General features: G+C 32.0%; 1 protein-coding gene across 1 annotated transcript in view; it reads left to right on the top strand.

Moving 5' to 3' along the window:
- LOC126888813 (uncharacterized) overlaps nt 1–27,121 on the top strand; it is a 308,938-nt gene that overhangs the window by 166,225 nt on the left and 115,592 nt on the right. The window lies entirely within an intron of this gene.

Genomic DNA, 27,121 nt, shown 5'->3' with positions numbered 1-27,121 from the left:
TCGGGGCATATAGAACTAAATAAATAAATCAATTTTTAAATATAGCAGTTATAGACTTGCAACTTTTTGCATTATGTTCGAGATAACGTCATTAAAAAGGCTACAATAGAAAAATGGTTAGAAATGCATAATTTCATTTATAATTAGTGTGACCAACTAGCCCGAAAAATCCGGGATATGGCCCGAATTACGAAGTCGTGTCCCGCCGTCCCGGAAAAGGCTTTCGGGCCATCCGAATTTTCAACTTTCTGGTAAAATTCTATTTTTTCGTTATTCTTTTAAGAATACACATCAAATTAAATTGTTGGGATGAAAAAAAAAATCGACAGTAATAATTATGATTTTAAAAAATAAGCAAGTAAAGAATTACATTGCAAGAATACATCATACTTTGTTTGTTGAGGTCAATTTATGTAGAAGAGTTTGCTATGGAACTCTAAGGACCTCATTGCCTTCCTTATGTATGAACAGAAAACAAAAAAAAAAGTTGTGACTGGCTAAATGACACCCAAGTCAATGCCATAAAAAAACAAAAAAAAAAAAAAAAAAGAGGTCAATTTAAAATATGAATGGATTGATTTTTAAATGTTTTGAAGCTGTTTTCTTGTGGCCTGTTTGGCAATTATATTTTTGATGGGATTAAGCCACAATTGTGAGTTTCCCATCATTTCATGACCTTTCGTACTACTAATATCAGGAAAAAATAAAATATTAAAAAATAAATATTTGTTTTAAATTTTTTATATAAATTACTGAGTTAAATAAACAATTCCCAAATTAACTAATTGAATTGTTATAATCTATGCAACGGGGTAACCAAAAAAAAAACACCAACTTTCTTTGATTAAAACTGGAGATATTGCGACTCTTATAAATTTTAAGTTATGGATTCAGTATCTGAACCTGAATAGTAAAATCGAGAAATCAAAAAAGGGCTAACTTAGGTTCTGAGGATCGTTGGACATTATGTTTTTTTTTAATTCGTGTAAAAATGCCAACATTTCGAATAAAAAAAAATTAAACTTAAAATTATAAACTCTCACATGTTGATGCGTCAAGTTGATTTAAATGTTTAGTAGGGGAGCCCAAGCGGGGATTTTTGCAGTTACTCGAGCGCGTCAGATTATTACATGGGGATAATCCTTGTATCCTGTAAATGTACCTCTACCATATACTGGCTCTTAATGCAGGGGAGTTCGTTAAGGGGGGGGGGGGGCGAAAAAAAATCTATCCTTAGAAAAACTCGAAATCATCAGATTAAGATAAGGTAAGTTAAGTACATGCAAAATAGTGTATATTTAAAAAAGCTGACGATTTGAGCGGGGCGTAAGGAATTGAGTCAGTCCCTAAGTTTCACACAAAAAAGCGAATATTTCGCGAAATGAATGACAGATCGAAAAACTAAAAAATATGTACTCAATATTTTTCAAAAAATTATCGAATGATACCAAACACGACTTCCCACGGAGAGGGGTGGGGGGTAAATTTAATATTTTAAAGACGAATCCCGCGATATTCCGCGAAATGAACATAAGATCGAAAACCTGAAAAATACACTTATTCAATATTTTTGAAAAATCTATCGATTGGTACCAAACACGACCCTCCACGGAGGTGCGGTGGGGGGTTACTTGAAAATCTTAAATGGGAGCCCCCATTTTTTATTGCAGATTTGGATTCCATACGTAAAAATAAGTAACTTTTATTCGAGATATTGTCCCCAAAGCGTTCAAGTGACTGCACATTTAGCATACTTTGCTCCCCTACCATAAGTTGTCGAGGCATTAAGCTAAATAAAAAAAATGTTTATTAGTTTAAAATCACAGTACTTTTGTAAACCCATTTTTATAATAATCTTTTGAAGTTATACTTCTTTACGGGCGTAATGACGGTGAAATTTTATATGGGAAAACCTAGCGACCGGGCGCATGCGCATTATAACTTTGTTCTGATTGGATGTTCAAATGACATGACAAAAATTATCCAATATGGCAGCTGTGGCACAGCTGTGGGACTGTGTTTGGTTATAATGTATGCTTGTTGCGTTTTAAAATTTGTAGGAAGAGAAACAACAAACAAAAAGTTAGTTAATGGTTATACTGCCTTTTTAAATAGTTTTCATATTATATTTTTGGACTTATTTACATAGAAGAGATGATTGTTGCATGCCAATGTGAAAGCTCATCAAACTGTGCCTAGTATGAGTGCCGCAGATCTCGCTTATTCAAAGCTAAAGAATCTTTCACTGGTAAGTGTTTTATAAATAGTTGATCAAATTTTGTTATGATATTTGAACATAGCCACTTTGCACGACGCAAGTGATTGCGAAATGTATTAGTCGTTATACGGGCTCCGATACCTACCTTGAACCTACCAAAATACATAAGTAGTATGTAATACTTTTTTTTACATAATTTGATTACCATCAAAATTTATATCAATATTCACCTAATATATTGTCTTCTTACCCTATGTTTTGTTGTATTTTTTCAATTCTAAATCATTTCAATTCAAAATCAAAATAATTTGATTTACATAAGTTAAAAATGTCAAAAGGTTAATCTGTTTAGTTAGACGATCTTCGCACATAATGACAAGCTGCCTCTGTGGTGCAGTTTTAATGCGGGTGAATCCCAATACAACGCAAATACCAGCCGCGTGGTAAGTTGGTTCGAATCCCAATAGAAACTTTTATTTTTTTATTTTTTTTTATACATTTTATGATTGTAAGTATATTTATTATATAATTTTATTTTCAGAAAATACGTATTTAGTTAAAAAATTTTCCGACAATTAATGTTCAGAAATCATTTGTGGCATTTTTAATGTGTTTGTGTGTGTTTTATTTTTTTATTATTTTAATTTTTGGCACTGTTTTAATAAAAATGTTTGAGAAGTATTAAGTATAAATTAATTTAATATTTAAATAAAATATAAATAAAAAGTATATTAATTTCGTTTATAATCATATAATCATATAATCATATAATAGAAGTATAACTTCTTACGTGCGTACAAAGTACACACACATTCTTTTTTTTAATCGTTAAATGATTTAATTTAATAATTTCTCTTCAATTTGGCGCTTTCAGAATTCATGTAGATCTAATAGTTTACGCAAAATAATAGTCCTTGGGCCCACATATAAAATTATTATTTATGACCACACCGTCGAAACTTCTTGTACTTGTTAATTGGGTGGAGTCGGGCAAATTTGGAGCTTGGCGCATTATACTAGTGGGGCGTTTGTCTGTCAAGCTATCACGAAGTTGTCAATTTAATGCAAGAAAAAAATTTATAACCGCATTGGTCATTTTTTTTAATCAATGGTTTTTATCATATAAACAGCGAAAACCATTTTGTCGGAAAAAATATTGGGCCGTATGACTCGTCGGTCACTCTAAATATGTCAAATTTATGAAAATAATAAATTTATTACCACATGGCTAATTTTAACAGAATATACCATAAAACATTTTTACAATAATGTGGTAACCTTGTCGAACATCTTTTACGGGGCTTATGTGCAGTCGGATGCGCCGAAGATGTCAATTTCCTGGAATTTTTTTATTTACAACCATTTTTCTGACAAAAATAGGAGGTTATAAGTAATTATATTCTAAATAAAAAAATCTAAGTGTTCGACAAAAATATTGGGGCAAATCGACAGTCGGACAAAAAATTTAATTTTTATTAGTAACCTATACTTTTAAACTATGCATCCCTTATCTTCACAACCATTTTTCCGACAAAAGTATTAGGTTACAAGTAATTATATTCTTAAACAAAAATTGTAATTGTCTTACACAAATGTTGGGGCAAACGAACAGAAAAATTAATTCTTTTATGTTATCGACGCCCTTAATAGGAGGCATTGCCAACAAAATTTTTAATACAGTTTTTCTTGGTTCCTTTTGAATCAATTTAGCTGAAAATTGGTAAACACACTAAGTACAACATTTAAAAAGTCGTGACGTAGAGTTGTACCCAAAATTTTCCAAAAAATTTTTCGAAAACAGAAAATTTTGGAAAAATTTTGATTTGAAAATTTGTGTACATTTGTACATACTCCTTGAAAACAGTTTTCAAAAAAAATTTACGACAAGAGGGAAAATTTTGGAAAATTTTGGACCCATTATTTTTGTCCGACAAATGATCCAATATGCATTACTCATGTAAAAAAAAAACATCTTCGGCGCATCCGACTGCGAATATGCCCCTTGAAAATTGTCCGGAAAGGTCACCACATCATTGTAAAATGTTTTATGGTAGATTCTGTTAAAATTAGCCATGTGGTAATAAATTTATTTTATTATTTTCATAAATTTGACATATTTAGCGTGTCCGATCGCCCCAATATTTTTGTCCGACAAAATCGTTTTCGCTGTTTATATGTTAAAAACCAATGATTAAAATAACATGACCAATGTGGTGATCAATTTTTTTCTTGAATAAAATTGACAACTTCGTGACAGCTTGACAGACAAACGCCCCACTACCATAATGCGCCAAGCTCCAAATTTGTCCGATTCCACCCAAATAACAAGTACAAAAAGTTTCGACGGTGTGGTCATAAATAATAATTTTATATGTCGACCCAAGGACTATAATGTTATACTTATGTAGATAAAACCTGTCTGAGATTAAGAATTTCAATTTTGCAAAATCTGTTTTGTTCTTCTCCCATAAAGACTATACTATCACGCCTTCTTTCATATTGACTATAAATATTCCACTCAAAATTTAGCCCCTCTTCATAGCAACTGTATCAGCAAACAAAAACCTTTTATACTCTTTCAGAATCTTTTCAAAGCAGCTTTAACTAATGACACACTCCTGCAATAAGGCCTCATTGTTATTAATTTGAATAGAAATAAAGTAAAAATTGTGCGGGGGCCATTCGACTTCCATAAACGTAGTAGTGTCTATAAATAATTCATGAACCGCCTACCTCTACACGGAGCTATTTGCGTATCGACGACACACACAGTATGGTTATCGTGGATTAGTGACCCACTATACTTTCTCTTAAAGACACAGATTTGTTTATTCGATTATCCCATTTAAAAAAATTATTGTTATTAGTTGTAATTACTGTTTTCGTTCATAATTGGCCTATTGATAGTATATTCTTTATTGCATATTCTTTACAATTTACGAGAGAATCAACTTTTTTAATACAGAGCAAACGAAACTTGCAAATTGTATTTTATAATAGTAGGTAATATAAATTTTCTGACGATATTATTATGATGATGACGATGTATATACAGCTTAACTAGTCTTAAAGGCTTAAAATTTCTCCACTGTTTGCCTCCATTTTCTTCTGTCCATGGCCGAAGTTCTCCAATTTATCATCCCGATTGTTTCCAGATGTTCTTTAGATGTTTCTAGACACTTTTCCCTTGGTTGTCTTCAGGGCCGTCTCAACCCGGGGGTGCACGGAGTGCGAGGCACCCGGGCGCCAAGTCCAAGAGGCGCAAGCCGAACATTTGCTAGGCTCAAACTTACGCTTTTTGTCCTTTCAAAATTCTTTTAAAAAAAACTACAAATAACAAAAATATAGTCCATTTTCGGTATTTTTTACAAAGACTATTAATGCTTACTACACCTACGATATGCAAATGGAATATGAAACCCATTTAGATTATTCCGAAAATAATTTCAAGAAGGCGACGCGTAATTTTGACCAATATTGAATGTAGAATTTCACACAAGGAACAACTTACTATTGTTGTTAGGTTCGTGTAACAAAGCTTGCCGAATTGCCGAAGTTAAAGAGAATTTTCTAGGTTTTTTACCGGTTACTGATACTACCGGACAAGGATTAGCAAATTATTTATTAGAATCTTTGAAATTAATGAATATTGATTTAGATGATTTACGAGGCCAAGGGTATGATATTGGGATAAGTACGAGAGCCAAAAATATTGGACTTCAAAAAAAATTTTTAGACATGAATCCTCGTGCGTCTTAGGCCACGGTTATACTGGATGCGTAGTCTGAAGACCAATCAGTCGGACATAAACGGACGACCTTCGTAGTGCGACTAGGTGGTTGGATTGCATACGTATAACTGCGACTTTGCGTTCAGAAAACATGGCTGAAGATGAAGAATATTTATTAGAAAATAATTTTTTACGCCTTTTGATGTTAGAAAACCCAAGAATATGGGTAAATGATTTATATAGAAATAGAGAAGAAAATGGCGAGTTTCACTTAATATGGAATGATTTGTTACACCAACCACAGAAGTTTTTTGAATATTTTCGAATGTTACCTGACACGTTTAATTATATTTTGTCTCATATTTCCGGAAGACTGGAAAAACAGTCGAACTTTCGAAAGTGTATTCAACCAGCAGAGAAACTGGAATTAACGTTAAGGTAAGTCATTACTTATTATTATAGAAATTATTTATTAAACTAAATGTTTTTTATACAAACTTAAAAAAGAAATAATTTTTATGCAGTAAGTATATAAAAACTAAAATAAACTAATAAAGTACTTTCATTAAACTAATGAAAATTATGTAGAGGTATTCTCGAACACCTGAGTATCCTGCTTCGTTTTGATCCATTTCTTGATCCACTGCAGTAGTTCTTGTCTAGACAGACTGAGCACGTGGCTGGACTTCCAAAAGGACTTGTTGCATTTTTCGCACATCTGAACATCCTAGTTCGTTTTCTGATGAAGCTGATGGCAGTACCACTTGATACCTGCTTTGATCGGTTTCTTGGTCCACTGCAGTAGTTCTTGTCCTGACAGACTGAGCACGCGGCTGGGCGTCCAAAAGAAATTGTTGTATTTTTATTCGTACTGACAATTTTTGGTCTTCGGGTATTTTCTTCATGTACGGCATCAGACTCATGAGGAAATGGTTGGGTAATCCTTATTTGTTTGGTCCCATAATGCCTGTCTTTCGAATACTCCCAAAATTAATTTTTCAATGTCCACCATTTTCAATGTCCAGACGCACGTTGCCGCACGAAAAAACAAACAAGTTTGTATTTTAAAATTAGTCGTGCATACACGTGCATTAACTGACGACTATTACTTATTCAATATAACCGTTCTTACTTATCTGCCCGTGTTTGTTTCATTCGTCCGACTACGCACGAGTACGTCCGACTCGTTAGTCGTCAGAGTACGCGTCCAATATAACCGTGGCCTTATGTTCCTTGTGCGGCTCACAGCCTTAATTTAGTGCTAGTGCTAAATGATGCTGCTAAATTGCTAAATGCTCATTGGAAATAAATTTTTTGTTCGCCTCAGCATTACGGTGGAATGTCATAATGAATGAGATACCCACATTTACATTAAAACCGTTTTCAAATACCCGATGGGAGAGTAGAATTGACTCAGTAAAAATATACTTCTTTTTAATATGGGGAAAATTTACGATGCATACTCAATTTTTGAAAACTAGTACGACAACAAGAAACATCGCAAGGTCATTGATGACAAAATTAGATGACTTTAAGTTTATCTGCTCTGTCGTGACTGGTAAAATATTTTAGCAAAGGTTAATATGGTCAGTAAAACTTGATGCTTGATCAAATTAGTAAAGATGTAGCCAACAACCGAACTGACACTGCGTTTGAGCAGATATGAATTGACTCATTACCAATTGCTAAAGGACTCGATTGCGAAACTAAATTTTCTGAAACTGTTCGTTTCGTCCACGTCCCCGAAAAACACATTTCAATTACGAGGCTGCAGGCGAGCCTCTGTTAGACCCGAAACAAAATTTTTAAAGTTAGCTTCTATTATTATTTATTGGACATCGACATTAATTGAAAAATTGGCAAAATTGGAAAAATTAAGTAACATATTTGAAATGTTGAGGGAACATAATCATAATTTTTCGTTCTTGGATAACATATCGAGTTGGAGAAACTCCGAAGAAAGCTAAAAAACACACAATGGTTGAATTTACAAAAAAACTAGCGCATGAAAATGGATCTGATATAGGTAGGTGATGAAGATCTATTAGGTGAGATAGAATTGTTAGCAATATTTTTTATAAATAAAGACACAACTCCACTCGATATTTTAAGTTATAGAGGGCGTTTGGTAAAGAATGAGCCATAGCTTAACCTTAGATTCCTGAGCATAAAGAAAGCAAACAAAATTATTTTTAGTTTTTGCGTACCTATAACCTATATAATCTTCTGACAAAAGGGGGCGCAAAGATGAGTCTCGCACCCCGGCGCCGTGTATGCTTAAGACGGCCCTGGTCGTCTTTCTCTCTTCCTTCCTTTCCCTCTCAGCAGCGAGTTCTTTGCCATCTTCCGTCAGCCATTCCCGCAAGATTACCTAACCAACTGTCTCTTTTTTCTGACGATTTGGATTATTTCTGGTGTCCGGTACAGCCCTCTGATCTCTGCATTTGTTATATCTTCCTTAGGGTACTCCGCTCCCTGATGTTCAGCATTTTTTCTTGATTTTTGTTCATAACAATCCACTTTTTGATTCCGTAAGGGATTGTGGACTAGATCACTTAGAGCTTCACGATATTCGATAAAAATATCGATATTGTATTGATATCGTATCGAAAATCAATACGATACCAATAGTGGAGTCACTGAAGGTGGATATGAGCTATTACCTCCGATTTCGTTGAACCTCCATCGATTTTCATGAAAATTGATGAGTAGTTAGAGAATACCTCAAGGAATAAAGGTGACATGATGCCAACTTGCGCTTTTATCCTGGGGGTGGATTCCACCTCTTTTTGGGGGTGAAAATTACTTTAATTAAAATAATACCATAAATCGATAGAGGGACAAATTATAAGTAAAATTTGTTATATAAAGTTATTAAAATAAATCAAAACTTTTTGAGTTATTAAACATCAAAGATTTTAATTTTTCGTGAGAAAAATCCATGTTTTTAACCGATTTTTCATAAATAACTCAAAAACTGTAAGTTTTTAGAAAAAAGTTATTATTACCAAAATTGAAGCTAATAAACAGGGAAATAAAGTAGTTACTAAGAAAACATTTTAGTTTTAATTTAAAGTGAGTTATAGGTAATTGAATGTATATTTTTTTCGGCAAGTCCCCAAATCCAAATATTCAATCTTAAATAACGGGAGAATTATGCATTTTATAACATAAAGTATTAAACATTTGTCAAAGTACTTAAAAATATCTATCAAATGAGTCCCCGATCAAGTTGATAGCGTTAAAAGTTTATGAACCATAAATTTTTCAAAATTTATCTTTTAAAAATTTTTCCAGAAAATGGTGTTGTTTTTTTAATAACTCCGTCAGTTTTTACGATATCAAGTTCACCTAAAAACCATTTGAAAGCTAATTTCAAGAGATAATAAACCAAGTCAAATTTATCCTTTTAACCCTCTTACTTTTTTAAAAATAAAAGATTAAATAGTCCCGATTACATGGTTGTCGCAGCAAAATTTTAGTTTTAAACGTTTCTATCTCGGTTATTTTTTACCCTAGGGAAATAGTAAAAACGGTATAATATTTGTTACAGAAAAAACTAAAATTGGTTAAATATCATTTTTTACGTATATTGAGTATTTTTGGAGTTATTATCAAAAGAAAATGAAAATTACAATAATTTTAAAAATTCTAATTTTCTTAAATTAGAGCTTTTGTTCAGAATATACATTCTAAACCGGTCAAAATTATTGAAATAAATACTTATGCTAATATAAAGAAATTATAATAAGAATTACTATAAATTTTAATTTTTGTGGAAATGGCGTATGTTTTATTTTTCACTTTTTCCTTAAAAATTTCAAGGGCTCTCTTATTTTCATCATAACTTGCTTAATTTTGAGGCTATTAACTTCTCCTGGAGCTCATTTGATAGGTATTCCGAAGTACTTTGATAAGTGCATTGCACGTATATTTTATAAATTGGATCGTTTTCCCGTTATTTAAGCTTGAATATTTAGATTTGAGTACTCGTCTAAAAAAATATACATTCAATTACCCGTAACTCACTTTCAATTAACATTAGTTTAGTTTTTTAAGCGAGATGTTTATTTCGTTTTTTATTGGCTTCAATTTTGGTAATTAAAACTTTTTTGTATAAACTTATAGTTTTTGAGTTATTTATGAAAAATCGGTTAAAAACATGGATTTTTCTCACGAAAAATTAAAATCTTTGATGTTTAATAACTCAAAAAGTTTTGATTTATTTTAATAACGTTATATAACAAATTGTGCTTAGAATTTAACCCTCTATCGATTTATGGTATTATTTTTAATAAAATAATTTTTACCCCCGAGAAGGGGTGGAATCGACCCCCAGGATGAAAGCGCAAGTTGGCATTATGTCACCTTTGTTCCTTGAGGTATTCTCTAACTACTCACCAATTTTCATGAAAATCAATGGAGGTTCAACGAAATCGGAGGCGAAAACCTTCAGTGACTGCACTACAATAGAATACATACCTAAGCAATATTAATGTCGATACGATACTCCTTATCTGAAATCAATACAATACTCTTGTATTGTGATACGCTTGCCTCGATATTATTGAAAATATCGATATCGAGAAAAAAATAATAAAACGCCACGTGAGTGCTGCATAAGGATTATTATATACAGTTAAAATATTAAGGGAGTTATTAGACGCACAAGCGCGTATACTCTCCATTAGTGCGATAGAGAACGACGATGAACTCAATAAGGCAATTGTATGGTCTGCCATTCTTCTTCTACTTCCTGTTGGACCGGATCTAGCCTTTTATATATTGAAACGAAATAAGCGATGGACTACCTCAGCTAATTGAAATAATATTCGAAAATATTACCTCAATCATCCAAGATAGCCATCGCTACACCCTTAGCTTAGTTCAGTCTCTCAGGTGTGTGTTCGTTTTGTCCTAATCTTAGATATAAACTATGAAAATTTAGAATGAAAGCAAACAAAACAGTATTTTTAACTAATCATGTTTATTGTTCAATAAACATATAATAAAAATATGACTTATTATGTGCAGTAACAAATATATTCAAATTCTTGCCAAAAACTAACAATTTCTGGATTATACTTATGGCTTTTGGTAGCTGGTATTTGATGGTAACTTCTTGATGTCGAATGGTACTACTGTAGACTTCTTGTAGGCCTGGGCGGATGTTCGGCCCTAGGCCCCTGCAGTTGGAGATGGTAGTTGTTGCAGTCTAGATGTCCTGGTCTTCATTTTTGTCAGTCTTAGTTCCATCACCGGTGAGGTTGGCTTGAAGCTCAAGAAGGGAGAAAAGGTTGATCTTATCCAAAAACTATAAGAGTAAAACACATATCAATCATCAAGAAGATAAACCAAAGTGTGCCAGTCTGCCAATCTTTTAAGAAATAATCGTCAGAAAGAGTAGCAGATGACAAGAATAAATTAAATGGAGTTAAGATGAGGAGAATAGTTAAAATTTGATTCCTAAACGCGTGCATATATGTAAATTAAAAAGATATATTTAAAACTAAAATATCAGAACACATGCTTTGACATTGGAGGTTGGGTTAGATATAAAAAATTTTAGAAAAATCCGTTAGATGTAGAAATGTAATTACAAGAAAAATAATTAGAATACACAACTCACCCCAAGAGAATATTAAGTCTGGAAATAGATAGCTATTATCAGCTCTGTAATTGCCTTTAGTTTACCACCACTATTTTGAGAATTGAAATGACAGCGTGAACTGTAGGAAGTTAGGCATGTTCCGTATTAAAACAGATACTCACAGAGTAAGAATATACGGGGTACGTTCAGTATGATGATTTAGATTTTAGATGAAAAGAGAGATTAAATAGAAGATAATAAAAGAGAATAATAAAAGAAGGCACCAACGAGTTTCTAACGAAGAAAACAGGTAAAACAAATAGAAGAAAATTATTAGTAATGAAATATTAAAGAAAATAAAGTAAAATATTCATTTAAAAATAAAATGTCAAAGATGTGACGTTTGTAATGTTACAATATTTCTTCCTCTAATCTTATCTGGTTATTACTTGTTTCTCTTGTAGGTGGTCTAATTGGTAATTTATTTTGGGCACTAACCGGTTTTGGAAGTGTTGTTGTTTTGATTTTTCTTATTTTAATTTTTCTATTATTATTGTGTGGTCACTATTACTATCTAATACTCTGCAACTAAATCTAAAAGTTCTAAATTTATTCTTTTATTAGTGACATAAGACGAATAGGCACCAAACCACCAGTAAGATCCTATATAAGAATGACATAGATAGCTGGCAGTGAACGTTGCAAATGCGAATACAACTCAAAAAATTGGACAAAAGCAGACCTAAAGTCTGCTAAAAGCTGTCTATTTTACCATCTTATTAGTTGGACTGTACCATCCTTATCTGCTATACTGTTATTGACCTAATAAGTCCTCATTAATTAGTGAGTTATTTAGTTAAAATACTAAATAATATTCGATATAAAAACAGTACCGATAAAAACTCAACGCTAGTTAGTACCGATGTCGATGTATGACCGATTTGATCCACATCCAAATCAATCAGGCACAAATTTTTTCGCGTGTGTCTTCGTTCGACTGACCCCATTTCAATCGGCCTTCCACATTAGAACATCACTGGTACTCGTAGTAGTACTACTACCAGAAGCAGTCGCAGACGAGTTAACCCAAAAGACACATCGTCTAATAAGACTAAGTCTAATGAACTCGCACCGTTAACTAGAATCGATGTGTTAGCATTCAAGATGCGAGTGTGGGTCAGCACTTAGCGGTATAGGTACTACCTACTATGAGTACCGTGGCGTGGTGTAGGTCGTACGACGGCCCGCGGCATATAAACAAATGCGTTTACGCATGCACAACCGCCGAGGCAGTACCGCACTGCGATTGTTTGGAGATGTGATTGCAGCTCATATCATTAGTACCATTAGATGGCACCGTATAACTCAAATTATTTAAATTTATGCTTGACTAAGACCGTGAGCTCAATGCGTAGATTAATATTCTTTATTATAGCATTCATATACGTAGGAAAAATATAATTATTTTTCAGAGGATCGTGATTATTATTGATGATGTAAAATATTTGCTTCTTCTTCTTCTCCACAAATCTGCAACTTTAAATAATTATTGTCCAGCATTTAATATCTGAGTCCATTCACGAATATTTTTTAACAAACAATTTGTTTTCTTCCTACACTTCCTTGGCCTTCTATTTTGCCATTGAATCAGGTGTAGTATTCTATATCGATTTCCTGTTTTACTAGATGTCCCATATACAGTCGAACCCGCTTATTGGAATAGCCTTCCTGCCAAGCAAAAATATTCCTATAACCGGGATATTCTAATAACCGATCATTGGTGGCTAGCCGTAATAAGTGTGCCGAATATACGTAATAATAGTACATATTATGTTAATATGTTAGAGATATGTTAATAGAAAGCTTGAGAAGGTCGAGGCCCTCTATGGGCTGTAGCACCAAGATGATGATGATGATGACTATGTTAATATGTATATGTATATGGTTTTAGGCAGAGATGTCCCACATCACTGGTTTTAGGTCTTTTTATGTCAATAATACAATAGCGTAACGTATTTATTAAAAAACCAAATTACATTATATTATATGGATGCATACAGTAATTAATATGAAATGTATGCAATATTATAGATTATGTAAATATTTTCGTATTCAAATACATAATCTACTTAATAAGAAAATTACTTATTTAGTCTTGAAAAATAATCGGTAATTGTAGCTTGTTTTTTATTACATAAAATACTAGTCACTTTTGTTGCTCTCAATTATTATAAAAATTAAAAAAATTTACAATGGTTTGGCCATCCCGAAAACGTTTTATAATTTTACAAGCAATTAGGATGGGCGAACTGTTTCTTAAAAATTTTATTACAGGCAAGAGGATGGCAATAGGTATAGTTTGTAGACAAAGGAAATTATTTTACGACTGAATTTGTCGGTAAACGATTGAATTGGTACTCATAACAACGCAATAAAATATTTATTACCTATCTGACAAACCCAAATAATATAAATAAAACAGCACTAAAGGCCTTCGGAGCCCTTGGCGAGAAACCATAATACAAGACATAATGTAAATTTTTACGAAATTCGAAATTGTAGCTAAAAATTTATTCGTTGACCTGAATAATATTCCAATAAGCGGTCTTGTTTAATTAATACGTATTCCAATAAACGGATAAATTTATTTAGGAGTAAATGGAAACGTTTCGGGACCTCGAATTTATATTCCATAAACCGGGATATTCCTATAACCGGTACTCTAATAAGCGGGTTCGACCAGTCGAAACCGCTTATTGGAATAGCCTTCCTGCCAAGCAAAAATATTCCTATAACAGGGATATTCTAATACCCGATCATTGATGGCTGGTAGAAATAAGTGTACCTACTGAATAGACCTACATAATAATAGTAAATACTATGTATGTACCTACATTTACATTATATTTATATGGTTTTAGGTCCTTTAACCAATTTAATAAACCATTAACCAATAAAATTTATAACTGCAATGAGGTGGGTCGCAATAGAAATTTTTACAAGTTTTGTGAGACACGTAAAAGAAGGTATTTTATGGCCTGTTGTATTTCGTAAAAGGGTCCAACTGGTGCGTAATAAAGTATTTATTATCTGAAAAATATAATAAACCAGACATAATTTTAACTTTTTTGGAAAATATGTATAAAAAGTTGTTCGTCCACTTGAATAATATTCGATTAAGCGATATTAATTCATTAAAACGTATTCCTATAAGCGGATAAATTTATTAAGGAGTAAATAGAAACGTTTCGGGACCTCAAATTTCTATTCCTATAACCGGTACTCTAATAAGCGGGTTCGACTGTATGTAATTTTGTGAAATATTTCAACTAGGTCTTCATTCAATAAAGCTCTGCATCTGGATGTGGGTTACGACTAAAAACTAAAAATTTGGTTTTGGTTGAGTTTATGTTAATTTCAATATTTTCTGACGGAATTATTGTATCGTCCGCATATCTAATTACATTAAGTGGTTCAATTTTGATTTTTATTCCTTATGACAGTCTCTCAAGTGCCTTTTTAAATAACTATCTTTTAGTAAAGTCGTCCCAGGAACGCAACTCATCAATATTGGCAATATCATTTTAAAGTCTTCTACTTTAAAATGTATAATACATAATATAAATTGCCTATACAGGGTGTTTCATTAATAATTGTCCATATAGTAACTGAAGAAACCTTAGCACAAAATACGAAGATTTAACCTAAAACACTTAAATAAAATGTGGTTCCTTACTGAGTTACAGGGTGTTTTGTCTAAAAATTTAAAAAGTATTTTTGCTCAGCATTTTAAAACTGTTTGACATATCCTTTTCATACTTAGTAGAAAGTGCGACTACTATACACTTTACTAAATTATGATAAACAAACGTTTTTAGCTACTACCAGAGGCGTACGACAGGGGATAGTGAATGGTTGACCCTTCTCAAATTCTACGCCACTGGAGGAATTACTATTTTAGTGCCATTTTTAGATTCTCCAATACTTTCTACGTAAATAATATACTCTTCATTGGTAACGATAAAGTTATTAGTTTTCGAGATATTTGAAGTTAAATATGAAACGGCAAATTATTTTTATTAATTTATGATATGATTCATATGATTAAAATTTAAAAATTATTTGTACCCAGTACTTTAAAACTATTTGGCGTATCCTTATCATACTTGGCAGGAAGTGTAGGCACTGTACACCCTACTGAATTAAGATAAATAAACGTTTCTAGCTACTACCAGAGGCGTACGACAGGGGATAGTGGCTGGTTGACCCTTTCCAAATTCTACGCAACTGACGAAATTGCTATTTTAGTGTAATTTTTTCATTTTCCAATACTTTTTATGTAAATATTATACTCTTCATTCGTAACGATAAAATGATTAGTTTTCGAGATATTTGAAATTAAAAATGAAGCGACACAATACATTAATCAAAATAACCGTGTCGTTTCATTTTTAACTTCAAAGATCTCGAAAACTAATGACTTTATTGTTACGAATGAAGAGTATATTATTTTCATAGAAAGTATTGGAGAATCCAAAAATTGAACTAAAATAGCAATTCCGCCAGTGGCGTAGAATTTGGAAAAGGTCAACCATTCACTTTCCCCCGTCGTACGCCTCTGGTAATAGCCAGAAACGTTTGTTTAACGGAATTTAGTAGTTCGTACAGTACCTATAGTTTCTGCCAAGTATGAAAAGGATACGTCGAATAGTTTTAAAATGCTGAGCAAAAATAGTTTTTCAATTTTTAGATAAAACACCCTGTAATTCAGTAAGGAACCACATTTTATTTAAGTGTTTTAGGTTAAATCTTCGTATTTTGTGCTAAGGTTTCTCCAGTTACTATATGGACAATTATTAATGAAACACCCTGTATAAATGAGTCAGATTAAATAAATTATTAGAAGAATTTTTTACTAAGCAACAATATTTTTGTTTTTTTAGTATTATTTTGTATTTTGACAACGACACCCGACTTGGGCGTCGAAACGTTAATAAATTCATTTTTTTGATAAAATTGTGGCTTAGTTCCCATTTAAAATAGTTCATTTTAAATAACTAGTTCTAGTAAACATTGAACAAAGTTGTGGACACAATGCAACCCTGTTTGACTTCTCGTTGTATGCAGATTTCGTCGGTGGAGTGATCTTAAATATTTACGATAGCAGTTTGATTCCAGTACACATTTTTAATGACACTAATATTTTTGTCATCTATTCCTAGGTATATTTTTTAGCATTTGCATTAATTTTACATTCTGTACTTTAACGAATGCCTTTTCGAAGTTGAGAAGCATGTTTCTATAGGTATCTATATATTATGAAAGAAATACTTTTTACCAGGTTAAATCTTTGATTAAATATTTCCGGACACAAGAAAAAGAAAATCGTTCTATATTTTCCAACTTTCTATCTCCAGGACCTATATCATTCTAGCAATCTTCTTCTAACTTCGATCAACTTTTCGTCTACTCTGCTTCTCCAAATTTGTATGGGTCTGAAAGCGATACGTAAGTCAAGTTTTACATATCTACACTATTGCTACTATCATGAAATGCCAGGAGATACCAAGGTACATAGTAGGAAAGAACAGAAATGATGATAACTCTGATTTAAGTCTTATTGAGAAGGTTTGTTCAGTCTAATTTCATTTGTCATTATACTTATATACTTTAGTATAAACTCCTAGATTGTATATTTTTATATTTTAATATATTACCGACTGGGGTGAGTTTGTGGGTGAATTGAAAAACTTACAAAGTACCACAGTCGGCCTAAGTCCGTAAAAAGGAGGAAAAAGAAGCACCAGGCCGACGAACTGTTGTTATAAAAATAATCATTGTCAAAGAACAGCCTGTACAGCCTCGGATGAAAAAACCAGGAAAATGGATAGGGCTGAGAAAACCTGGCACAATACGACCATTTATTCTCTAGAAAAAAAGAGACAAAAATAAAAGGCAAACAGTTAATCTGAATAGGCCATGTACAAAGAATGTCCTACACAAGATTTTACAAACAAATTATAAAATGGAAACCATGTGCAACAGGAAAATACAGAAGACCAAATGAGATAGAATATAGAAAACTAGACAAAACAATATCGTAGGATGTAGAAGATTAAAGAAGGGAAGGAAAGATAGCTAACGGAAAGATGCATGCATAGAGATAGAGACGTTTTCAAGACCGTCCTCTCCAAGAACAAGGCCATGTCAATAATTATAATTAACAGATAAGGCAACGCAGTATGGAACACGGACGTGAAAATTTAACGCTGGAGAACATAATATTGAACAACTCTACAATAAATCCATAGTAAATCGAGAAAGAATAAAGGTAGAAGGCAGACGTATCATAAACATTGAAGTAAAACTAACAATTCAAGGAATTAAAGAACACAAATCATCTAGTCCAGGTGAAATATGCATATGCAGGGATATTCTGAGGGTCTGGATAAGGAGTATATACAGGGGGTAACAAAAATACAGGTCATAAATTTAACCACATATTCTGGGACCAAAAATAATTCGATTGAACCTAACTTACCTTAGTACAAATGTGCACATAAAAAAGTTACAGCCCTTATAAGTTAAAAAATGAAAATCGATTTTTTCGAATGTATCGAAAACTATTGGAGATTTTTTATTGAAAATGGACATGTGGCATTCCTATGGCAGAAGCATCTTAAAAAAAATTATAGTGAAATTTGGACACCCCATAAAAATTTTATGGGGGTTTTGTTTTTTAAACCCCCCCCCCCCCCAAACTTTTGTGTACGTTCCAATTAATTTATTATTGTAGTACCATTAGTTAAACCATTGATTAAAAACACCCATATGTGTGTTTATAATCAATGGTTAAACATAATGTTTTTAAAACAGTTTTGCCTCTTAGTTTTTTTTTTGAAAAGTCAGTTTTTATCGAGGTATTTCGAATATTTGTCAAATCCACCACATATTTGTATATGGTTAAGTAGGTACGATTATGGAGACTTAGTAATAATATGAACATTTATTTATGATTTACATTTTTTGGGATATTTTGAACCATATTAAAAAAGAAGTCACATCTCGATAAAAGGTGCCTTTTCGAAAAAATACAGAGGCAAAAAAGTTTTAAAACCACTGTGTTTAACTAATGGTACCGCAGTAATATTTTAATTGGAACGTACACAAACATTTGGGGAGTCTAAAAGAACAAAACCCCCATAAAATTTTTATGTAAACATATTGAAAAATAAACCCCAACTCGATAAAAACGTACACAAAAGTTGGGGGGGGGGGGTTTAAGCCAAGCCGCACACCAAAGAAACATAAAACGAAAAACATGAAACATGAAACGAAAAACATGTTTCATGAAAAGAAAACACTGCTAAACAAATCTCAAAGTCCGCCTACCAATGAAACGAGTGGATTCATGCTCATGATACATTTTTATTTTCGGAGAGTTTCATAAATGGCCGGACATATATTTGTTTAGCATTGGTTTATTTCCATGAAACGTAATTTACGTTTCATGTTTCTTTGATGTGCGGCCTGCCTAAGGGAACAAAATCCCCATAAAATTTTTATGGGGTGCACAAATTTCACTATAATTTTTCTTTACGATGTTCCTGCCATAAGAATGCCACATGTCCATTTTCAATAAAAAATCTCCAAAAGTTTTCGATATATTCGAAAAAATCGATTTTCATTTTGTAACTTCAAAGGGCTGTAACTTTTTTTATGTGCATATTTGTAAGGTAAGTTAAGGCTGTATGACACTATACATTTTCTTGTATCATTTCTAATATCGTTTCTGATATGTCAAAAAAATGCATAGTGTCATACACAGATACAAGAAACGATATCAGAAACGATACAAGAATTTGAGTCAGACACAGATTATTGTACAAGAACTGCGCCAATTTTTGCGCAAAGAGCAAAAACGTAAAACCTGCTGGTAAAACGTAAAACATCTAAAATGTCATAATTACTTACTTACTCATAATGGCGACTGAAATGAAAATGGGATCATGTATTGATGAATTTATTTGTGTTTTTGTAGGTATTATTTATAAATCTTTTATTGATACTTTATATACCGTTTGGTATGGACTACTGTTCTACTAATAACCATATATTTAGCTCCTAATAAAGTTCAAACTATGTATAACTTTGGGTTTCATATTGCATAATTTTTTAATAGAGGAAAATTCAATAGTTCCTAATTTGGATCAAACTGAAGATAATTCTAATGCAAATATTTTAGCACAAATATCAAAACAAAATAAAAAACACAAATAATCAACAGTCAACATAAAAATTCTAGTTAACATTAAAATATTTGTTTTTAAAAGTTTATAAATTTTATAAAATCCTTAAAATCAGCTGTAGACGCAGTACTACCATAACCAATGTAACCAAATGTAACGTGACACAGGGTAACAAACAAAATTTCGACCAATAACGTGCCGAATTTCATACAATTTTCGATACAAGAACTTGCACAGTGTCATACAGGGCACAAATGTACGTACAAGAAACGATACAAGAAAATGTATATAACTTTCTAATATCAGAAACGATATTAGAAATGATACAAGAAAATGCATAGTGTCATACAGCCTTTAGGTTCATTCGAACTATTTTTGGTCCCAGAATATGTGATTTAATTTATGACCTGTATTTTTGTTACACCCTGTAGATCATTTGCAACGAATTTTAAACACAAAATGCTTTTTAAATAAAAATAAATATTCTTTTAGTTTCTTTATTGTTACCTTCCTCCATAATATAGATTTTGTGTATATAAATATTCTTTTACAATAATCACGTCAGCACATGTAATGTGTTGTATTTGATTCGGTACATTCTGTGAAATTGTGTATCTACTAACCTAACTTCAGTGGGCAAATGTTCAACACATATTATTTTAAACTTTTTGTTTCCAAGAACCACGATATATAATAAATATACACATGCCCAATTATATTCAGTAAAAAGATCATAATTACTGACATAACCCGTTGAAAGATATGGCATGTACCTACATGTACATCTGCATGCTGTCATCAGCTCGTAACCAACGCACGTAGTCATGGCCGATGACTTTTATTTACAATAATTGTTTCCTCGCAATCGCAATACCTTCGAATTTATTACATCGAACATTACGGTAAATCGTTGAACACAGGTGAAAGTTTTGCTTCATTCATCTCTCAAGTTGGTAGCCCTTATTGGCGGTGCCGCAGACATTTAATTCTTCATTGTTCGAAATGAGTTTAATAGGTAGCGGAAGAATGTTATTTCAAGTGAAAGGGGATTTATTATAGATAGATGTGATCTCTATGGAGAGGTTCACAGATTATAGATTAAGATTAGAAATAGATTAGTGTAGAGCTCAATAGGTATTCATAGTTATTTGCTTACAGTTCTAAGAGACGAATAAAAACAAATAAAAATCTAAAAATCCACAAGGAAAAAGTTTTTCTGCGGGTGAAATTCTTTAAAGACACTCGTAATAAAAGTCCGTATGATGCTTAACAGTTTTAACTAATAAAATAGACAACTAAATTATAGATGCTGATAAGTTGACGAAATGCAAAAGTGTGTGTGTAATTGCGACCACAATTTACGTGTTCTTACAAAAGAAAATGCCTTTGGAAATAATCGCGTTTATGTACTATCGATATGATATGACCCGCTTCTTTATAATACGTCTTAAACTTCGCGTCTTTCTTAACTAAGTACTAATACGTCTTAAACTATTATTGTAAATAAAAGAATATGTGTGTACTTTGTACGCACGTAAGAAGTTATACTTCTATTATATGATTTCAACTGAAATAAATGTACTTTCGAGCAGTTTATTTATATTTTATTTAAAGATTAAACTAATTTTTACTTTCTAAAAAACTATCCAACAGTACTTTCCAAAAATTTTTATTAAAACAACAATTTTTATTATAACACTTTAAAAAAAGTTTTAATAAGCTTTCCCCGAAAATTGCTTCATTTTTTGGTTATTTCACGTTGAAATATTCGATTTGGAATTTGACGAATAAAACAATTTTTCATGGGCTACAAATTTGCATTTACGTGGTCGATAGACTTTTTAGATAAGCTACATTTATGCTACTTATTTACGAATATTTCCTTTTGAGTTCTTTGCAAAAAACCGCCTGAAAACGTGTTTTTTTTTTTGTTGAACAATGTTGAACATTTTCACTCGTAAATAACTCGAAAAGTATTGACTGGACCACTTCGGTGGTGATATTGAAAATTACACGGTATCACCGTATTTCACGTTCATTTACTGGGCTATAACACATATAAGTTTTTGTTACACATGTCGCATTTAGTAATTTTTTAAAGGGGCTTTTCAATTCTGCAGGGGGGGGGGCTGACGGATTTTGTTACGCCACTGGATAGGATGTTGAAAGCGCGGTGTTGTGGAAATCGACGCTTTTTAAACCGGAGGCCTGATTAATTTTATATTAATTCTTCTAATAATAAATAATCTTCTAATAATAATTCTTCTAATCTTAGCTTTAAGCTTAATTGTACTTACGGCGTAAACATTTCCAACCATTGGTATACATAATATAGATATTGAGTCACTTCTGTATTGTATTGAAATATATTATTATATAAGACCCTCTATGTCTTATAGTCAAATGCCATGATTTTTGTTTACTGTTAACCTTTAACAAATTGCAAAATAAGTATACCTATAGGTACTTTATAAAAAAATTAACATGTATGTTTTGTTTCAGGTAAGATTAAGGGGCGTGGTTGATTGAGAAATTTAAATTTCGTAAGTATTCATTTTGGTTATTTATATAATTTACTTTTCCGCAAATCGCCAGGAAATTTTGACATTCCTGTCAAAATTTCTTGAAGAAAAAGTCAGGACTTCCTTACTGTAAGGAAATGTCATTTCCTTACTGTAAGGAAATGATATTTCCGTACAGTTGTTAGTGTTCTACATAAATGATAGAAAACACATTGCTATTAAAACCTTGTAAATTACCTTAATCATTAAATTTTCTTTATCTGGAGCTTCCTGGATAAATTTTTCAATTTCTTCCTTCGTTAAAATCTTAGATTTCTTTGCCATATAACCTTGAGCTTGCCGTTTCAATAAAGAACGAAGTTTTGAGTATGTAGATATATCTACATTGTGTTTAAGTGCAAGGGTTGACTTCAGCATTGAATAATTGGCCCATAATGTTGAAGATTTCATCTTTAAACAAAGGTCTAGGAAGTATGCCATTACAACATTTTCTGAGAAAGAACTCGTATTTTTACTCATGCGATAATCCATAAAACGTCTGTATGCATTTTCGTACTTTTCTCTTGATTTCTTTGGCAATAATTCTAATGAAGCAGTATTCACTGCCTCAACCAGCTCTGGAGGAGTCCCAGGAATGGAAATTTCATCATCACTTATCATTTTACTTTCGAGAACACCAGCAATTAAATTTATAAGCGTCAAGTTTGACAATTCAACCTCAATACGTTTCCATAGTAACCCAAGTAATTTTATTAGGAATTTCAAAGCACCATTTATTTGGGAATAAAATTATCGCGTTTTTTTTAAATCAATCAATATCTGTCGAATTTTAAACGATTTGCGGAAAAATAGTATGTTTACCTCGTAGGAAAAGCCACATTCCTGGACTCTGTGTTGCTAAGTCTCGGCTTGCGCCTCGACTTAGCAATCTTCACAGTCGTCCAGGAATGTTAAGCTTTTCCTACCCGGTAAACAATGTACTATTATTTTCACCACATAGTGGTGTAGAGCGCCAATACGTTACATTATGTTACATTATAATACAATACAAAAACAACTTAATCTTAAATTTAACTAATAACTGCTATACATTTATATTATGTACAAATTTGAGCCATTCCTTCTTATTTCTAGCCAGCGTCCTTGCTTCTATCCACGTTGTTCCCCGTTTCTCGATTATTTTGTCGTGTTCTATCCCATGTTTGTCGTGGTCTACCTTTCTTCTTTCTTCTTTGCGTTTTTGCCTGCCAAATTTCTTTCACCGGTTTTGTCTGATCCATTCTCTGAAGATGACCCCACCAACTGAGTTGCCTTCTCTCTATAAATTCTAACGTTGACTCGATTTCCAGATCTTCTCTTATTTGAGTGTTTCGTAGTCTATCTCTTTTGGTAACTCCTCGAACTCGTCTAAGGTATTTCATTTCTACTGTCTGTATTTTACTCTTTTGTCGTTCTGTTAGTACCCATGACTCGCAACCAAAGGTTAATACAGGTCTATATATTGACTTGACCACATTAATTTTTGTTTTTCGTGTTATTTCTTTTTTATTTATGAATTTATTGCTCATTGCATGGTATAGGTTCATTGTTTTCTGAATTCTGTTATTAATTTCTGTTTCCTGTCTTCCGTTGTCTTCTAATTCTACTCCTAAGTATTGGAATGTTCGTGCTTGTTCTATATTTACTTCTTCTACTTTTATGTTTATCTTTTCTTCTTCTTCTTTTCCCCCATAACCATAACTTTTGTTTTATTTTTATTGTGTCATTCCATATTTTTTTAGTGTTTCATTCCATATTTCTATATTTCTTTGTAGTTGCTTCTCATTTTCGGCCAATATGACGACGTCATTGGCGAATGCTCCTTCTGAAATGTCTACTCTTCTTAAATTTCTATAACCCACATGCATTTTTTTCACTTTTACTTTACATTCTTTAATTATCTCATCCATGTAAATTATAAAAATAGTGTTGGACTTAATCCTCCTCCTTGTCTCAGTCCCTCGTTCGTAGTAAATGGTTTTGATGTTCTTGGTTGCTCGTGGTTGATTGAGAAATTTAAATTTCGTAAGCATTCATTTTGGTAATTTATGTAATTTACTTTATTTTAAATATTAAAAAAAAATTAAGAAATTTCCAATTCATATTTCGGTGTAATTCCATATTTTTTCAGTCAGTGTTTCAACATGTACATTGTTGTTATGGGTAAAACAACATTTCTTTTAGTAATTAAGAAATTTAATTTTTCGTTTCCATATTAGTAATAAAATTAATTACCTTTACAGTTGCTTAGAAAGTATCTGTATACTTCTCCAACTTACGAAATAAGCAATGCACAAAAAAAGAATCAAAAACTACTAGGGCAGTCAATTTGGCTCCGAATTCCATCCTACTATATCGATTTACTTAATATTTTCACAGTAAGTAGGGAATGGCCCAAGAAACAAAGTCTACCCTATGCCGATGTGCGCTTTTATCGTGGGGGTGGTTCTCACCCCTTCTCGGGGGTGAAAGTTTTTTTGGATAAAATAGCCACGGAAGAGGCTAGAGAATTTAATTCTAAGCAAAAACTGTTCCATAATTATTTTTTGAAAACTCAATATTTTTTAAGTTATTCGTGGTTGAAAATTGGCCATTTTCATTGAAAAATGATACCCTTTCGGGCGGATTTTTGCGAATAACTTAAAAACTATGCATCTAACAAAAAAACTATATAAAATATTTTTGTAGCTCATAAAAAACAAAGAGATTCATTCCTTCATAATTCTTATTGTTTTAATACAAAAAGGGTGAGAAGAGTAGGTGAGAAGAGTTTGTTTGTTGGTGCATGCTCAAATCGGTGTATTCAACTTGAAATAACAGAGAAACGGTTGATTTTAGGTGTATAATGGTACGAATAACTTTGGTAGTGCTTGAAAAGGCTTTTAAAATGAGCAGTATTAAATGTCGATTATATTCAAACTAAGCGAGATATGCTGCAAAAAATTGATGACTAATGTATTTTAAGAAGAAATGTCTATTTAACCCCTCATCCATCAGAATTTAAATACATCGTTTTCCTTTTAAAATCCTTTTTATTATAGTGTTATTTATATGTTCAAAAAGTTGGACTGGTTTAAAATGAAGGATTTTTGAAAAAAGTAAGTTCAAATTATAGAGCGCATTTTTAAATTTCCTTAAAAATCTTCCTTTTTCTCCATGTAATTCAAAAATGATAAGAGATACGAAAAAAAGATATGATACAAAAATGTAGAGTTTTTTATATAAAAATTTGGTTTTTATTTTTCATTACTGTATCTGTTATCATTTTCAAGGGACATGGAGAAAAAGGAAGATTTTTAAGAAAAGTTAAAAATGCGCTCTATAATTTGATTTTATTTTTTTCAAAAACCATTTATTTTAAACTCGTCCAACTTTTTTAACATAGAAATAATTCTATAATAAAAGGTATTGTAGACGGAAAAAGATGCATTTACATTTTGGTGGATGGGGGTTAAAACTACTTCTCATTTTTTCTTAAAATACATTAGTTATCAATTTTGTTTGCAAGATATCTCGCTTAGTTTGAATGCAATTTACCTTTAATATTGCTGATTTTAAAAGGTCTTTTTAAGCACTACAAAAAGTATTGGTAGCATTATACACATAAATTCGACCGTTTCTCTGTTATTTCAAGTTGAATACACCAATTTGAGCATGAAGCAAAAAACAAACTTGTTCACCTACCATATCTCTTTTTGTATTATAACTAGAAGATTTATGAAGGCAAGTGTGTCTTTGTTTTTTTATAACCTACAAAAATGTTTTATGCAGTTTCTTAATTAGATGCATATTTTTTACGGTATTGGAAAAAAACCGTTCGAAAAGGTGTTATGTTTCAATGAAAATGGCCAATTTTCAACCACGAATAACTCAAAAAGTATTGAGTTTTCAAAAAAATGTATAAAACAGTTTTTGCTTAGAATTAGGTTCTCTAGCAAATTCCGTGGTTATCTTTCAAAAAAAAATTTCCACCCCCAAGATAAAAGCACACATCGGATTGGGTAGACTTTGAATTAGGAGATAAGTAGAGGCTATTTCCAAAATTTCATTAAAATCCATGCAGTAGGATAGAATTCGGAGGTAATATTCTATTCTTGCTCCCATTGACTGGCGTGTACAGAGAAACTGGCCTTGGTGACATACCTGCTGCAGAATAAAATATCTTCTTCTTCACGTGCCATATCAAAATTATGCGATCAAGGCTTTTCAATCCTGTGCAACATAGAGTAATGGAAAAATATACATTTTATATGAAACAGCTCGTAGAAAAAACAATAGCATTCAACGCTGAATTGTACATTGTATTCGTGTATCTCCGAAAAGCATATGATAGTGCCCCAGTCAACAAACTATGGAAACCAACGGAAAATCACGAAGTAGATACCACCCACATAATTGCCGTCAAATCACAAGGAACAAAAAGCTGGAACAAGAAATGTGAAACAGATGCTAGTAAAAATTGACAATTATATCCATAATCTTTTGTTTGCCGACGATCAAATAAATTTAGCAGAAGGCAAAGATGACATTGTCTACATAATAAAAAAGCTAGAAGAAGAATTTGAAAGCTGGAGTTTGGAAATTGATAATGATAAAATGCAATAGATGGTCATTGGAAACACCGCAAAAGACCTGGAGACTTGGAACAACTCGATAAAGCAGATAAATGAAATGAAATTAATACAGCCCATCTATAATTCTATATTCTTCTGCTATAATTTACATTTTGGCTGATATTGATATCATCTTCAAACGAATAAGAACTCTGAGCAA

This window comes from Diabrotica virgifera, chromosome 7 (genome assembly GCF_917563875.1).
Source record: "Diabrotica virgifera virgifera chromosome 7, PGI_DIABVI_V3a".
NCBI lineage: Eukaryota > Metazoa > Arthropoda > Insecta > Coleoptera > Chrysomelidae > Diabrotica > Diabrotica virgifera.
This window is presented reverse-complemented; position numbering and strand designations above follow the sequence as displayed.